The 16390-nt window shown below is 48.8% G+C and overlaps 1 pseudogene; it reads left to right on the top strand.

The window, feature by feature from the left end:
• LOC115135057 (protein NDNF-like) overlaps positions 1-16147 on the top strand; it is a 19093-nt pseudogene extending 2946 nt beyond the window's left edge.
• Positions 16148-16390: the final 243 nt, after the last annotated feature.

The raw sequence follows: 16390 nt of genomic DNA, 5'->3' as shown, positions 1-16390 counted from the left end.
TGGATCCCATGTCCTTCCCTTCCCCTCCTCTCATTCTCTATTACTCTGGACCCCATGTCCTTCCCATTCTCTCATTCCCTATTACTCTGGACCCATGTCCTTCCCCTCCTCTCATTCTCTATTGCTCTGGATCCCATGTCCTTACACTCCTGTCATTTCTCTCATTAGTCTCTCTCTCTCCCCCTCCCTCTCTCATTTATCTTTCTCCCCATCTCCCTCTCTCCATGTAAAGCTTTATGGGTTGCTCACTCCTCTACTGAGATAATGAGATCCTCCGTACTTTGTAATGATGCAGCTGTTGTTGGTGTGGAACTTGGAGGTCCCAGGGCCTGATCAAGACTCAGATTCATCTGCCTACTGCCTATGTACGGTTGTCATCTGATCTGCAGGGCACAGCCTTGACGCTGACAAACACACACCAACAAGAGGACGTTTTTGAAGACTGTGACTTTGAACGAATGCATTTTCTCTCTGGAGACAAGAGCCAAGACCTGTAATCATATCTACAAATCATCACAACAGCGATAACAGGAAAGAAAAAAAAACATCCCAATCTGAAAACGGTTTCAAAGTTCTTGCAGCTTTGTCTGCTGTTGTCAAAATAATCTGTATTCCAATTGGATTATACTAAAACACCTCCAGGTGTTGTTTACGTCAATCCAAAGTAAATTGGCTGCTTTTCTCCGATAACAAGGGATGTAAAAGACCATGAAAAAATACCCTATATTTAGAGAACAAACACATTTGAACTACCTTACTATAAATAGAGATATACAGTAAATTCAAAGGAATCCACTTCTGAGTGATATTTGCAATCCACCTCACACTTTGAAAGTTGTACAATGAGGGATTTTACACCACGTGTCAAGCTGCGCCATACAGATCCAGAGTATTATAGCAAGACAGTTTGCTTTCCTGCATTAATTATTCCGTGTGAACAGTGGAAATGTTACCTCACATTAATGAATCATCTGCTGTTAGACCTCTTTAGTACTAGATGAATGGTAGGAGCAGAACTATGTGATGGAACTGATGGATGCTTTTTACCTTTCCCCTGATCTTTCAGTTCCTGGGGGACGGCATAGTGGTGTCTGAGTGTGAATGATGGCAGCGATGGCCTGGCATCTCTGCCTGGCTGTGTCTCTCCTCTGTGGCACCCCCTGGCCCTCAAGGACACTCAGCTCTGGCTCCTGAGAACGAGGTGCCACTCCGCCCCACCGCCTGGCTGCCTGATGGAAAGGTCACCACCATGCATCTGCCCAAAGGACGCACCCGGAGGTACAGCACAGAGACCCCATCAGGGGAGGTGGATAGTATTGCACACTAAATGTTTATGTTCCATGTCCTGGACATAGATTGAAATACTTAAGAGAGGCCTCTGTTTAATATCCTGTCTTTGTCCAAATTTATACTGTCACTACAAAGGGCTATAATTACAAGGTACCTACATGGTGATTTCCTGTGTAATTCTACATGGGTTTGAGCAACAACAATGATGGCCTTAATCTTAATAGCCATTCCTTTAGTTGTTGGAAAGGCAGTGGTTCAGTGCTGTGGCCCCATGGACAGGAAGAGCAGCCCACTTGGCCCAGGCTCTGCTGATCAGTGCCAGTTGTAGAGCTCTAACACTGGGAGCTGTAAATTGGAATCTGGGCATCCGTGTGAGCTGCAGTCTGTCCATTGATGCATTTATGCACGATGAAACAAAAAAAAATGAAAATGAGAAAAAAAAAATCTGCTAATGATGATTCTAATGAATTAATCAATTAATCCAAGTATTACCCTTCACAACTTTAGCATGGCACAGCTGTTGAGAAACAGCAGCACAGTAGCAGTTGATCCAGAACATACATGTAAAAGAAGGACGATACTTTTCAAAGGGCAGAGTAAATATTCTGGTGGCTGTGATAACATAGAGGTCAATTACGTTACGTCTCGATATTGAATGACTCACCTTGATGAGTGATGCTGGTGACAGTACAAAGACGATCAAATAATGATGTCAGAATCAGCCGGTGTTCAGTTGGTGAGTTTGAATCTAATTCTATTGTGACAATGAACAATAAGCTTGTAGAGGGAGACTATAATGTCTAAGCACAGAGATGTGGTGGGTCTAATGTGGAGATGTGAGCAAAGAGATCTCTATCTGTACAGCGCAGGTCCATGGAAGTTCATCACGGATTGTTAGTTGACCTCTCCTTGTTAACTTTATGGGTTTATCAGTGTATGGAGAAAAAAACGGATAGACATTTTGTACATTTTTTAAATTCCTTAGTGGCTACATGTTACAGTACAAAAAAGGCATGAAAACGTTTGAAGTGGAATCCCTTTTTGTGTGGTACCTAACTTTGTGCAGGCTGTACTTCACACTCAAGAAGAAGGTTGCGATGATGTCTGTGACCGTCAGTCCCTGTGACCTCCCCATCGAGTGGACCCTTGAAGCCCGAACCCTGAAGGACAAACCGCCTAAGAGTCTGCACTGTGAGTGTGAAACACTGATAGACAATAAAAGCAATTACACACAACACCCTCTCACATGTAATTTATATTCATATCAATTCGGTTTCATTACACCACAATCCAATTCAAACTGGAGACATTTATTTTTGACATAGTGGCCATTAAAAGACTAACCCTGGTCATAAATGTCTACAAGATAGGAGAGACTTAATCAATCAATTGGTCTTGTTCTCTCTTTCCACATCTTTGTTTTCCTCTCTCTCGCTCTCTTATTCACACACACAGTACTGAGCCCAGGATACTGAATAAAACCGGTTTAGTATATCACTGGACAATCTTTCCAAGCATTTTACCTTTTGCTTTCTTTAATTTCAAAGCAAGAAGGACAGTAATATATCTAAATGTCACACGTTTTTCCTGAATGTAAGAGAGATTAGAATGAAGTATTGCCAGTACATGAGAATAAGAGAGTTAAAACATTTGCAATTTCAAATAAGACATATACTGAGAATGTGAAATAGATAGGTTTGTACAGAACGGCATGCAAGTTCTACCCTGTACAGTATAAACTGAAATTCAGATTAAATTAGATCTTTAGCATTCCATTGAAAATGTATCATATTCACGCCCAAGATCAGACTCTGCAGTTTTTATTTGTGATGCTATGGGCTAAGTGAAACCTGAAATAGAGCATATCTGGTGAAAACCTCTTCAAGAGTTGAGTGACAAAATAAAGAAGAGATAAATCTAAGCTACATAACTACATTAATTTAAATGTTATAATAATCTATGGTTGTGCATAAAAATAAAAAAATTGTACATCGATTAAACACAAAAGTTGCCTATTTAGGCCAGCAATGAACATCCTCCATGACCCTCACCAGCCTGCTTAGTTAAAATCAGTGGGTATTCTAGATGGACATACAGCTTTATGAAGTTAACAGCGACACATACACTGAGTGTACAAAACATTAGTCTTTTTCTGAGGGCAAAGGAGGGTGTAACTCAATACTATGAAGCCGTTCCTAATGTTTTGTGCACTCAGTGTAAATCATTCAGTGTGGCTTCCCAACCTATGCCTAAATTATTCAGTTTGATTGTGTAACCCTTTCATTTCATTAATAAAGAGTAACTGCCCCTAAAACCCAGGAATCCCTTTGAAAACAGTATGTGCTGCATTGATGTCAGAAACATTTATTCTAGTGTCGAAATTGACCAAAAAGTGTACATTGGATACATTTGGTCATACAGTCAGTATCGTCTAAAACGGAGTGAAACCTCCGTACTTCACAACGAGTAAATGTTGGGTTTGGATTAGGATGTCAACATATTGTAGCGACCCGCACAGACAGCTGTGTGTTATGTGCTAGGCTAGGAGGTGGTTGTGTTGTACTGACCAGTACCCGGTGTTCGCGGGGTCCGACATGTCAATCAACCTGCTATCTGCCAATCACGGGAATGCCTGGAATGTTCTGACGCCGGGCATCCTGGTGGTTGGCGGAGTGGCGTGGAGGGGGGTTGGGCATTGGAAGTTAAGACCAGGTTCAGCCTTTGTTCTCTCTCTCTTACGTCTGGGCTTCACAAGAGAAGGTCACGATTGGCTTATGGGTTATCTGTCATCTATTTGGCGTGTGCTACGGCCCAAACAGTAGCCTGTGTAAAGTTGGTTCAATAAACCGTCAAATCGCAAACTCAAGCCTCTGTCTGGACAATTGTTCATTTATGATCTAGTCAGGTCATTACATTGGTGTCAGAAGTAAAAACGTTGATACAAGTTAGCCAGATAGCTAGCTGACTTATGTGGCTAGCTACCGTAGGTGAGAACGGGGATTGAAAATGCTTCGAGGGAATCCGAAAGTGAAGGTGGAGGTAGGGGACGATTATGGCCAAGGAGGTGTGTGTGAATGGACGTCGGGGTTCTGTCTGAGGAGATCGCCAGGGCGTCGGAGCGCAGAGGCCACTTGAGGGAGGACGTTAGAGTGATGGCGGCTGAAGCGGGCATGAGTGCTTCGTCGAGTGTATTTCGCGCGGATTCTGGTGGGCGGACCGGTGGCGACGTCGACGCGGCGTGACGAGGAATCTGGGGCTCAGGATGTAAACAAACATGGCGGCGCCCAGTTCCCGGCTGTGTCCGTATCTGTTAAGACCCCGAAGTATTCCGGTAAGGCGGATTGGGAAGCTTTTCATGCTCAGTTTGAACTGTTAGCTCATTTTAGGGGGTGGTCGGATGAAGAAAGGGCACTGCAGTTGGCTTTATGCCTCACGGATGAAGCTCTGGCCTGTTTGATATTGATTAGCCCCGAGGACAGGCATGATTATGGTGCTCTAGTGGGAGCAATGAGGAGGCGCTATGGACAGTGTGTACAGCCCGGGCTACTGCGCTCCGAACTGAGGAATAGACGCAGGCAGCCTGGAGAGCCTCTACGGGTGCTAGCTAATGACATTGAGAGCCTCTCTCGGCGGGCATATGCTCACATGCCCCCCTCCGTGCAGAGCGAGCTAGCACGGGACCAGTTCATACAGGCGCTCTTCCCTACGGAGCTGCGCATACAGACCCAGCTGGCTCATCCGGAGTCATTGCAGACAGCCTTGGAGATGGCTTTGGAGAGGGAGCTGGTGTGGGCTGGGGCTTCAGCTGGGGCTTTGGTGGGGGTGCAGGGAGACACACCCTCTGTGCGAGCTGGGGGGCAGAGCAGCCCGGAGCCGGAAAAGCCTGCTTGGGTGGCCGAAATGACAGAACTCATTCGGGCTGTGTCGCTACAGGCGGCACGAAACACAAGCCCTGGTCCCAGGGTCTGCTGGGGTTGTGGCCAGCCAGGCCATCTGCGCCGAGATTGCCCCATGTCCCCCAGAGCTCAGGAAACGGCTCGGGGTCCGCATAGACCGGGTAGTGCGGACCCCTGGCTTTCTATCCCAACCACCATCATCTTCAGGAGGAGCCCACCGGCACAGACGGGGAAGCAAGGCTCCACTTCCCCCAGAAGCAGACGAGGCAAGCGGATGGAGCCTGTTGTTGTGGTGGGCCGGACCTGTGTTGGGGACTTTTGTCATGTCCCTGTCACTGTGGAGGGGGTGCCCTGCTCCGCCCTGGTGGACACTGGGTCCACAGTAACCCTGGTGAGGCCAGATATTGTGCCAGGTTGGACTCAGTGTGAGCCTACAACTGTGCAGCTCCGCACAGTCACAGGTGAGCTGGCACCCATGAAAGGGAAGGGAATAATGACTCTGACAGTAGGGGGCAGGACTGTGCGTCATCCTGTGTGGGTGGCGGCTGTGCAGGACCCTTGTATCCTGGGGTTGGACTTTCTTAGGAGCACAGGCTGCCAGTTAGACCTAAATAGGGGCACACTGAGCTTCCAGGAGGGACGGAAGTCACCATGGCCCCCTAATGTCACATTCACTCAACCCAACAAACCCTTTACTCCAACAGTTAAAGCAGCAGAGACTCATGGCTGCGCCCCCTCCCCACAGCTGTGTGTGACTTTTCCCCAGTCCCCCTGTCACCTACGGCGGTGTGTTACATTCCCCCAGCTACCTCCATGACACAGCCCTCTGTGAGCCCGGGCCGCACCCCCCAGCCCAGCTACCCCAGATGGGAGAGGAGAGGACACTGTCTGCAGTGAGGGAGATATGGGGAGGAACTGTGTTGGTCTTGACCCAGAGCAGCAGGAACGGTTGTGGCAGTTGCTGTTTGAATTCAGAGACAGCTTTGCGTTGAGTGAGGAAGAGGTGGGTCAGACCCATCTGGTACAGCATGAGATCGACACAGGTGATGCTCGACCCATCAAGATGCGTCCCCGCCGTATCCCGCTGGCACGCCAGGAGGCGGCAGACAAGGCTGTGTTGGAGATGCAGCGGGCAGACTTCATTGAGCCCTCAGACAGCCCCTGGGCGGCGCCAGTCGTCATGGTTCCGAAGAAGGGGGGCAAGCTGAGGTTCTGTGCGGACTACAGGCGGCTGAATGAGGTAACCAGGAAGGACTCATACCCCATACCACGTATCGATGAGTCGCTGGACCTGGTTAGGGGTCCTCCTGGTTCTCCTCACTAGACCTCCGCAGCGGCTACTGGCAGGTGCCCCTCTCCCCAGAGGCCAGAGCCAAAACTGCGTTCTCCACTAACAGAGGACACTGGCAGTTCAAGGTCCTGTGCTTTGGCCTGTGCAACGCTCCAGCTACTTTTGAGCGTTTGATGGACAGGGTGCTGGATGGCATCCCCGACAGCAGTGTCTGGTATACCTCGATGACATCCTGGCCCATGGCAGCTCCTTCCAGTCAGCCCTGGGGCGCGCTACGGCGTGTGCTGGAGAGGGTGGCTGCCGCAGGTCTGAAGCTCCACCCCGAGAAGTGCCACTTCATGAGGAGAGAGGTGTCCTTCTTGGGCCACCGAGTGGGGAAGGAGGGGATCAGCACCATGGAGGACAAGGTAGGGGCTGTCCGAGACTGGCCCACCCCCACCGACCAGCGTCAGCTGAAGAGCTTCCTGGGCCTGGCCTCGTACTACAGGAGGTTTGTACGGGGCTTCTCAAGCGTTGCTGCTCCACTGAACCGCCTGCTGCCGAAGGACAAGGCTTTCACTTGGACAGTGGAGTGTGAGGAGGCGTTCAACACCCTCAAACGTGCACTGATCGAGGCCCCCGTGCTCGCCCCCCCTGACCTCACCTTGCCCTTTATCCTGGACACAGACGCGAGCAATGTGGGCATGGGTGGGGTGCTGGCCCAGGTGGGGCCAGAGGGGGAGAGAGTGGTGGCGTACTTCAGCAAAACATTTGACAAACATGAGCGCCGCTACTGTGTCACCCGGCGGGAGCTCTTGGCTGTTGTGGCTTCCGTCAAACACTTCAAGTACTACCTGGGTGGTCTGCCCTTTACTGTAAGGACTGACCACTCTGCTCTCCAGTGGCTCATGTCTTTCAGAGAGCCAGAGGGGCAGGTGGCACGCTGGTTGGAGGAGCTTCAGCCGTATGACTTCACGGTGGTGCACAGGGCAGGGGCACGCCACTCCAACGCCGACGCCATGTCCCGTCGGCCCTGTACTGCAGACGGCTGCCGCCACTGTGAACGGAGAGAGGGACGGGAGAGAGAGCTGCGGGCAGAGGAGGGTGTCTGTGCCACAGTGTGTCGGGCGAGCGGGCCTGTCTGCTGTGAGCTGCAGACTGTCGACGTGGCTGAATGGCGGCAGCAGCAGGGACGGGACACAGACCTACAGCCAGTGCTACAGTGGGTAGAGGCGCAGGTGAGGCCACCATGGGAAGAGGTGACAGCGCTCTCACTCGCGACCAAAGGGTTGTGGTCAAAGTTTGAGAGACTGCGGCTGGCTGATGGCGTGCTACAGCGGGCATGGAAGGAGTCAGCTACGGGAGAGGAGAGGTGGCAGGTGGTGGTCCCAAAAGCATTGCGGGAGGCTGTGCTCCAGAGTACTCATGGGGGGGTGGGGACTGGACACTTTGGGGTCACAAAAACACTGCGCCGTCTCCGTCAGGGCTTCTACTGGGGGCAGCACAAGAGGGATGTGGAGGACTTTTGTCGCCGCTGTGACAACTGCACAGCGAGAAAGGGCCCCCCAGGCCGCTCTCATGCTCAGCTCCAACAGTTCCCAGTGGGAGTGGATGTAGTTGGGCCGTTCCCCACCATAGACAGTGGAAACCGCTGGGTGCTCACGGCCATGGACTATTTCACAAAATGGCCCGAGGCCTATGCTCTGCCTGACCAGGAGGCAGAGACCATCGTCGACGCCCTGACAGCGGGGATGTTCAGCAGGTTTGGAGCTGCAGAGTCCATCCACAGCGACCAAGGCAGAAACTTTGAGTCCCGTGTGTTCGCCACCATGTGTGAGAGGCTGGGTATGCACAAGACCCGCACTACTCCTCTCCATCCTCAAAGTGATGGCCTTGTGGAGCGCTTCAACAAAACGCTTGGACAGCAGCTGGCCATCGTCTCTTCCAAACACCAGCGTGACTGGGACAAGCACCTGCCTATGGTCCTCATGGCATGCCGCTCCGCTGTCCAAGACTCCACCTCCTGCACGCCTGCCCTCCTCATGCTGGGGAGAGAGATCCGCACCCTGCGGAGATGGCGTTTGGTCGGCCCCTGGATAGCCCTCATGTTCCTCCGGGGCCGGAGTATGCCCGGAGACTCCAGGACCGCCTGGAGACAGCCCACACCTTCGCCAGAGAGCAGCTGGTCAATGCAGGTGTGAGGCAGAAAAGGAACTATGACGTGCACACCCGGGAAGGCACTTTGTGGCTGGGGAGCTGGTCTGGGTCTACAGCCCCCTAAGGAAAAAAAAGGCAGATGCCCCAAGTTGGACAGTCACTGGGTGGGACCCTGCAGTGTCCTGGAGAGGGTAGGGGAGGTTGTGTACGGGTGCAGCTTCCTCCCAGGGGGAGAAAGGTGGCACTGCACCGGGACAGGTTAGCCCCATACAGAGGGGCCTCTTCTCCCCAAACCCCAGGAACCCCCACAATTCCCCTCTCTGGCAATGACATTCTCCAGGCACCCACCCTCAGGTGCCGCAGACAAGGCTCCAGACAGCCCACTCCCCTGTCTCCCCCTGTGTCACCGCGTGGTTCCCCAGAACCACGGACTGTATTACCCGTCCCGCTTCCTTGTCCCCCATATCCCTGCCTTCATCCCCTGGTTCCCAGAGGGGCACTCTGCGACCATCACGGCCACGCAGACAAAGGAGACCTCCGGGTCGCTTCAGAGACTTTGTTTGTTCCCTCGGGGACGAGGGACTTTGTGGTGGGGGGGCTGTGTAGCGACCCGCACAGACAGCTGTGTGTTATGTGCTAGGCTAGGAGGTGGTTGTGTTGTACTGACCAGTACCCGGTGTTCGCGGGGTCCGACATGTCAATCAACCTGCTATCTGCCAATCACGGGAATGCCTGGAATGTTCTGACGCCGGGCATCCTGGTGGTTGGCGGAGTGGCGTGGAGGGGGGTTGGGCATTGGAAGTTAAGACCAGGTTCAGCCTTTGTTCTCTCTCTCTTACGTCTGGGCTTCACAAGAGAAGGTCACGATTGGCTTATGGGTTATCTGTCATCTATTTGGCGTGTGCTACGGCCCAAACAGTAGCCTGTGTAAAGTTGGTTCAATAAACCGTCAATTCGCAAACTCAAGCCTCTGTCTGGACAATTGTTCATTTATGATCTAGTCAGGTCATTACAATATCATGTCCCCTTTCTCCAAACTCCGCGTGCACATCGCTTCCCTTCCTTGAATGTGGCTTCATTATTTCATCGCCCTCAACGCGTTCAAATGATCACGGCGTGAAAAGCCCAATACGGATTGCACAGCCAACAACTATGGTTTGCATGCCCTGCGGATGGACCCTATCACGCGGGATAGGTGGTTGGAGTTTATTGCGGTCTCCAGTTGTGGTGAGTATACCGGTAGCTAGACCATAGACTGCTGGTGATGTATATTTTGATCATCATTATCACTGTGATCGCTAGCATAGCTGACTTTAGCTAACTAGTTAGGTACCAAGCTAACGTTAGCCTACCTCAGTACAACTCGATTTGGCTTGGAAACATGATAACATTTCAAAAGAAGGCAAATAATTAGTAGCAACACTTTTTGTCATGATTCTGATGTCACCAGATAGCCAGCCAACTAAGATTGAGGAAACCACCATATTTTAGCTAGCTAACGTTAGCATTGCTAGCTATCTTTGACGAACTTTTCTAGCAACAGTAGTGACAACATTGGCATCTCTCTAAAGTCAATTTGATGACATCATAATATGGCAAAGTTGTTTCATAATAATTATTTGCGTACTTTAACAATGTCGTCATATTTCCATGCAGCTCTAAATTAGTGTAATTTAGACGAAACTGTCACCTTAGCCTCAGAGACGAGATGCAACCCATGTAGGGCACAAGTAGATACTGAATTCAGCTAGTTATGGTGGTACTAGCTAACTCATGTCTGACAACAACAGTGTAGTGAGTAGCAGCAACAAACTCAAACCAACCCAGGGTCATAGCAAAATATGTCATATAGTTGGTTGCATGATGTAACGGCGTCACTGCCCTGAATCTGATCCAATCTGGAGCCAGTCAGTTTTACTTCTGTAAAACAGAATTACGATCCAAATGAAATTACGTTATTTTTCGAGCTCTGTTTATAATTGAGGGATGATGATGATAATCCTTGACCCTGTTTTTCTGTTAAAGTACACAGTTGGGTGCCAGACTGATCCCCTGGTCATGAATGGACCTACCAAAAGGAGCAAAGGTGGGTATCATAACATGTCCAGCAATGTGATTGCAATGGTTTAGAGACCTTAGTTCACCTGTTATTTTCATAGCTTCTAAGGTAAGACCTCAGAATAAAAGTTGTCATGCGACACAATTACTCTTGTGACACCTGTTGCCAATCTCCCTCAACGATGAAAAAGACACACCATCATGAGGCCTCTGATAGTGGCCCGCGTTACTGCACAGATGACACAGTCGGCTTCATCAACAACGACAGGGAATGTGTGTTATGTGAAAAGTTGTATTAAAAAATACATGGCTGGATAAACTAGTAGGCTAATTCCCCAGCCAAGCAAATACAATTAGTAGATACATTTTGGTTAAGTGCATTAGCAAAAAGCTTTGTCCTTTCTTTAGAACAAAATGCAATTTACTACTTGGCTGTCTATTATATCACCCTGTCACAGGCCCTCCCTGTCAACACAACCTCATAAGATTGCCTGCTACAGTTGTTCGAGAGCTGTCCAGTTTACAGCCAAACATGCAGCATAGAGAAGACCAACAAGGGGGCCCTCATCAGCATCATGCAGACATGCCCTGGTGTAACAGTATAACTTTAGACCGCCCACTCGCCCATACCCGGGTGCGAACCAGGGACCCTCTGCACACAACGAAGCATCGTTACCCATCGCTCCACAAAAGCCGCGGCCCTTGCAGAGCAAGGGGAACCACTACTTCAAGGTCTCAGAGCAAGTGACGTCACCGATTGAAACGCTATTTAGCGCGCACCACCGCTAACTAGCTAGCCGTTTCACATCCGTTACACTGGCTGTGAGCATTCCTATGAATGGAACAGTCAATCACATGTTGGCAAGTATATCGTTAGCAACCTTCACCTATCGGTGGCAACTGCTTTCACAGGGTCATCTTCTGTACAAATACAGAAGGTAACCTATTTCATGATACATTTGATAACCCAATTGTGAAACATAATTTATGTAAACTGATATTATTTGTTGCTTATTTTCTCATTCTTAGATGCATGTAGTGTCCAGGGTATAACCTAGCCTGGTGGATCCAGCCTGATCGCTGTGTTCATCATTCTACTTCACTTCACATTTTAGGATATCTGAAGTGAAATAGAAAGGTGAACGCAGTGATCAGGTTGGTTCCACCAGGCTAGTCATACCCACCATTGATATTGTAATCGTGTGTGACCAACCAGTATCTTTGATAAGGGGCCAGGAGCTGATCTATGCTGCTATGCCCATCAATGGGACTCTGGCAAAGACCTCGCCTCACCTCTTGCCTGCTCACCAACGGTCGTCGATGGCAAGACCAGACTCGCGTAGGTTTAGTCTGACCTGTTCAAACTTCTACATAAAACCTGTTTGTGTAACCCAGATGTTACCTATGTGTTCACAGAAACATGTATGGAGCCAGCACATGTAGACTTGCAATATTATGTGAATAAGTCCAGACTGACAGACAGGCTGGATACTGATGTTTTTGAATGGAGACCTGGCACTCAGCATTAAAATGTAACTAGACACAACTTATTTGTATTGTCTTTTTTGTTTGTTTTTGAATGCTTTCAGTCAATGGGGAGAGAGAAACCTTGTGTATTCTGCACTGTGATCAGGGAACTCCTGTTATATACAGTATAACACACAGAAAGGTATGACCTGGGAATGACAATGAAAGGTGTACATTGTTATGTTAGCTGAACACTGCTTCTATGGCAGTGGTATTAAAACTTCTTCAGCGGGGACACCCACTGCCGCCCCCATCTCACCCTATATCTAATGACAACCTTAAAAATCTGTCAAATTAGATTTTCACAACAACAAATAAAATTGAGAACTGTTGTATACATTTACTCAATTGTATTTTTCAAATGATCTTCCTCGGTAAGGTTTGTATATTGTATATTGTATATCCCATGCAATAATCTGTACTCTCAATGTTTTATTTATTATGTGAAGGGTTGTTTATTCTACATGGGCCTGTTACTACTTTTGAAAATGATCAAAACTCTTAGTTTAGAATATCTACATAAATTCAGCAATTGCATTCTTCCCATGTCACTCTGTAGGATACTGACCTATTCAAAACTTCCTCCGGCATCTGACAATCTGCCTGTAGTTATTGAACTCAACCTGCAGGAGGTTTGTAATTGAGTTTGGGGGAAAGGTTCTGTCAGATGGGTGTCTTGGTGGTGGAAAGGATACACCCACATCAAACGACACCTCCGAGCCAACTCATGCTTGGCTTCAATCATGGCCGTCAATCCCATTTATTTATAAAGCCCTTCTTACATCAGCAGTTATCTCAAAGTGCTTATACAGAAACCCAGCCTAAAAACACAAAGAGCAAGCAATGCAGATGTAGAAGCACAGTGGTTAAGAAAACCTCCCAAGAAAGGCAGGAATTTACAAAGAAACTTCTAAAGGAACCAGGCTCTGAAGGATGGACAGTCCTCTTCTGGCTGTGCCGGGTGGAGATTATAAGAGTACATGGCTATTAATGCCAGATCGTTCTTCAAGATGTTCAAACGTTCATAGATGACCAGCAGGGTCAAATAATAATCCCAGTGGTTATAGAGGGTGCAACAGGTCAGCACCTCGGGAGGAAATGTCAGTTGGCTTTTCATAGCTGAGCATTCAGAGGTCGAGACAGCAGGTGCGGTAGATTTGGGGGGGAGGGGGGGGTCAAAACAGAAGGTCCGGGACAAGGCAGTGCGTCCGGTGAGAGAGATGGGAGCATACCTAAGATCACACAAGACACCAGATAAGACAGGATAATTACACCAGATAGGACAGACTGACCCTTGCCCCCCAGCACATAGACTACTGTAGCATTGATACTGGAGACTGCGAGGGGGGGGTCGGGGGAAACTGTGGCCCCTTCAGACAGGGCCAACCAGGCAGGATGCAACCCCTACCACTTTGCCAAAGCACAGCCCACACCAAAGTGATATCACTAACTTAGTACCCTGAGAAAAGGCGGAATAAAGCCCACAAAGTTCTTCCCCACCGCACGAGCCAAAGGGGACGAAAAACTGGATAGAATGATCACATCAGTGACTCAATGCCACCAGCATTTCTTGAGGCGCAAGCCAAAAAACTAGGCCAACTCAGCAGGTGCAGTTCCCCTTTATGTCAGGAGAAACTATAAATGCTTATGGTGAAAAGGGGTTCATATGAATAAGGTAAACTCTTTTTAGCACTTAATTGATTATAGTTGAGTACTGTATGAATTAAAAGTAATCAAGATGAATATAGAACTGTATTACTATCTTCAATGACTGAGAGCACGTTCTGTCTAGTTAGTGTAAGTCTGTGTGTGACACTGTGCATGTAGGAGGCAGAATATTCATGACCTGTGGCTTAACAGTGTTTTCTGCACAGGGAGTACCAAGAAGAGTATGCCAGAGGTGTGGTGGAGAGGACCTGGAACTGAAGCCAAGATACACACCTACACTGGCAACGCCATGAACACCTACACAGGTCCTTCGTACGCCCCAGCATCTATCTACATCCTCAGGCTGCGGTCCAAGGACCAGGACACCAGGGCTACTGTGTACCTCCATGAGGGCTCTGGGTCCTCCTGGGCCTTCCCACAGCTTCCCTCTGACTCCCGTGTCCACACCCTGGGTGTAGGAATGACCAGTGTCACCCTCAGCTGGGCCCCCAGTGCCCCCCTCAAAAGGCTGCACACCCAACGCAGCTATGACTACTGTGTCCTCGTCAATCGCAAACACAACTACCGCAACCTTTGTGCCGCCCAGGAGGGCATCAGGAAGGAGCGGGAGAAAGACAAGAAAAGGGAGAAGGACAAACAGAGGAAAGTAACTGTGTGGCCGATTCTCAAAGACTGGTGGTGGCAGCAGTGGGATGCTGACACTGAGCTCCAGTCACCCGCTGCGCTCCGTGACGACTATGGTCATCTTCAATGTGTTTGTAAGGGAACAGAGAGCGTGTGCACGGTCTCTGAGCTCGTCCCTGACACGCAATACTACTTTGACGTTTTTTTGATTGACAGGCTAAATGGAACCAGTGCCGCATATACTGGAACATTCGCTCAAACACACGAGGAGGCCCGACCAGCTATCACACCACTTAGGGAAGGGGAGCTCCGGTGGGTGACCTTCCGGGATGGAGGCTCAACCTCTGGGGAGTTCTTTAGCTTCCGCCCCCGGGGCTGGCAACAGAGTGGCCTGCTCACTCTACAGAGCTGCGAAAGCAGTGAGAAGATCAACATCACTGTTTCCAGCAAGGGCAAAGAGCTCAGCTCCCAGGCTGTGGGAGAAAACCTTGCTCAGATCTGGCTCCAGGGCAGCCCTTCCTACCTCATCCACTTGGAGAAAGAGGGAACGGCGGCTCCCAGACACGCTGCTCCAGGAGTGCTGAAGGCCTCTGTTAAGATGCAGGCGTCCTCCACTTACCATCGTCAAGGGATACCTTCGCTCCCCTCCACTCTGCAGATAAAGTCTTTCAACAGGCTCAGGAGCTGTGAATCTGTCACCCTGGCCTGGATGGGCACAGAGGAGAGGAGCCTTTACTGCGTGTACCGCCAGAGGCTGGGTAAGGGGGGTGGTAAGAAGGGAGGCACGGCACCCTGCCTGGGGCCTGAGTCACGGTCGGACACTGAGAGGGTCCTGTGTAAATACTTCCAGGAGCTCAACCCTCGAAGGGCTGTCACGACAGCCGTGATCGGAGGCCTGGAGCCTGGGGTGGCCTACATATTTGATGTCTATCTAATGAGACGCTGGGGGATCCCCATAAAGTACAGCAGCAAGACAGTAAGAACCAGGAAGGAGTGCTGAGCTGCTGCCCACTCCTAGTCTCAGTCTGCAGCAGCATTGGACTTAACAAAGAGGTGATTTACAAAGACTTACCATGAAAAAGTAATTCTACTACAAGGGAGACTGTTAAGAAATGTGGTACACCCTGTGAAGAGTGGTCACATTTGAACACTGGTACTCATGGATTGGGTAGGAGTAGCAGAGGGGCGACTGCACACCAGCAAAATTCATTCCATTTCAGTAACCTGTGCTTTTTGTCTTTTTGTTTATAGTTGTTGATGATGTGCCAGTTGTCTAGGTACTAATTGTGTGACTGAGTACAAAGGAGGATATACGTTTTTGATTAATACACATTTTTAGTGAAGACTGCCCAAAAATATGCAACAGAAGCAGATAGAGATTTGATTATACTTTGCAATGGGGAGAGAGAACTTCTGGCAAGAACCTACAGTATATATTTAGTGCTGCATTGTTTTGTTTCAATATTCTACAGGCTTAAAACACAGATAGGGTAATCTATTGATGCTTAGCGCAAAGTTAATGTGTATCTTGTGTTCTGCTTTCGCATGAAGTAGATAAAATTTCTTAGCGACTAGCTTCATTGTCGTTGATGTATTATTGTGCTATACTTCAAATACACCAATAAACACACATTAGGTATCTGTATCCTGGAATCAACATTCATCACTATCCTCTTTTGGTTGACTTGTGTCTTTGCTTAGTTAGTTGAGAAAACAAATTGAGAGATCAACACACCCCTACCCTATACTAACTTGCATTTATTTATCTCTAGGCTGCTTAGATGATTACTACAAAACTAAAGAGTAAGACTAAAGATAATACATCTCAAATCTAAAGAACATGATTTAAAATACTTTCTATGACAATATTATTGATATAGAGGCAATAATGATTGAGAGA

Source organism: Oncorhynchus nerka, linkage group LG10, assembly GCF_034236695.1.
Source record: "Oncorhynchus nerka isolate Pitt River linkage group LG10, Oner_Uvic_2.0, whole genome shotgun sequence".
Classification (NCBI taxonomy): domain Eukaryota; kingdom Metazoa; phylum Chordata; class Actinopteri; order Salmoniformes; family Salmonidae; genus Oncorhynchus; species Oncorhynchus nerka.
The sequence above is the reverse complement of the archived record's forward strand: the minus strand, read 5'-3'. Positions and strand labels throughout refer to the sequence as shown.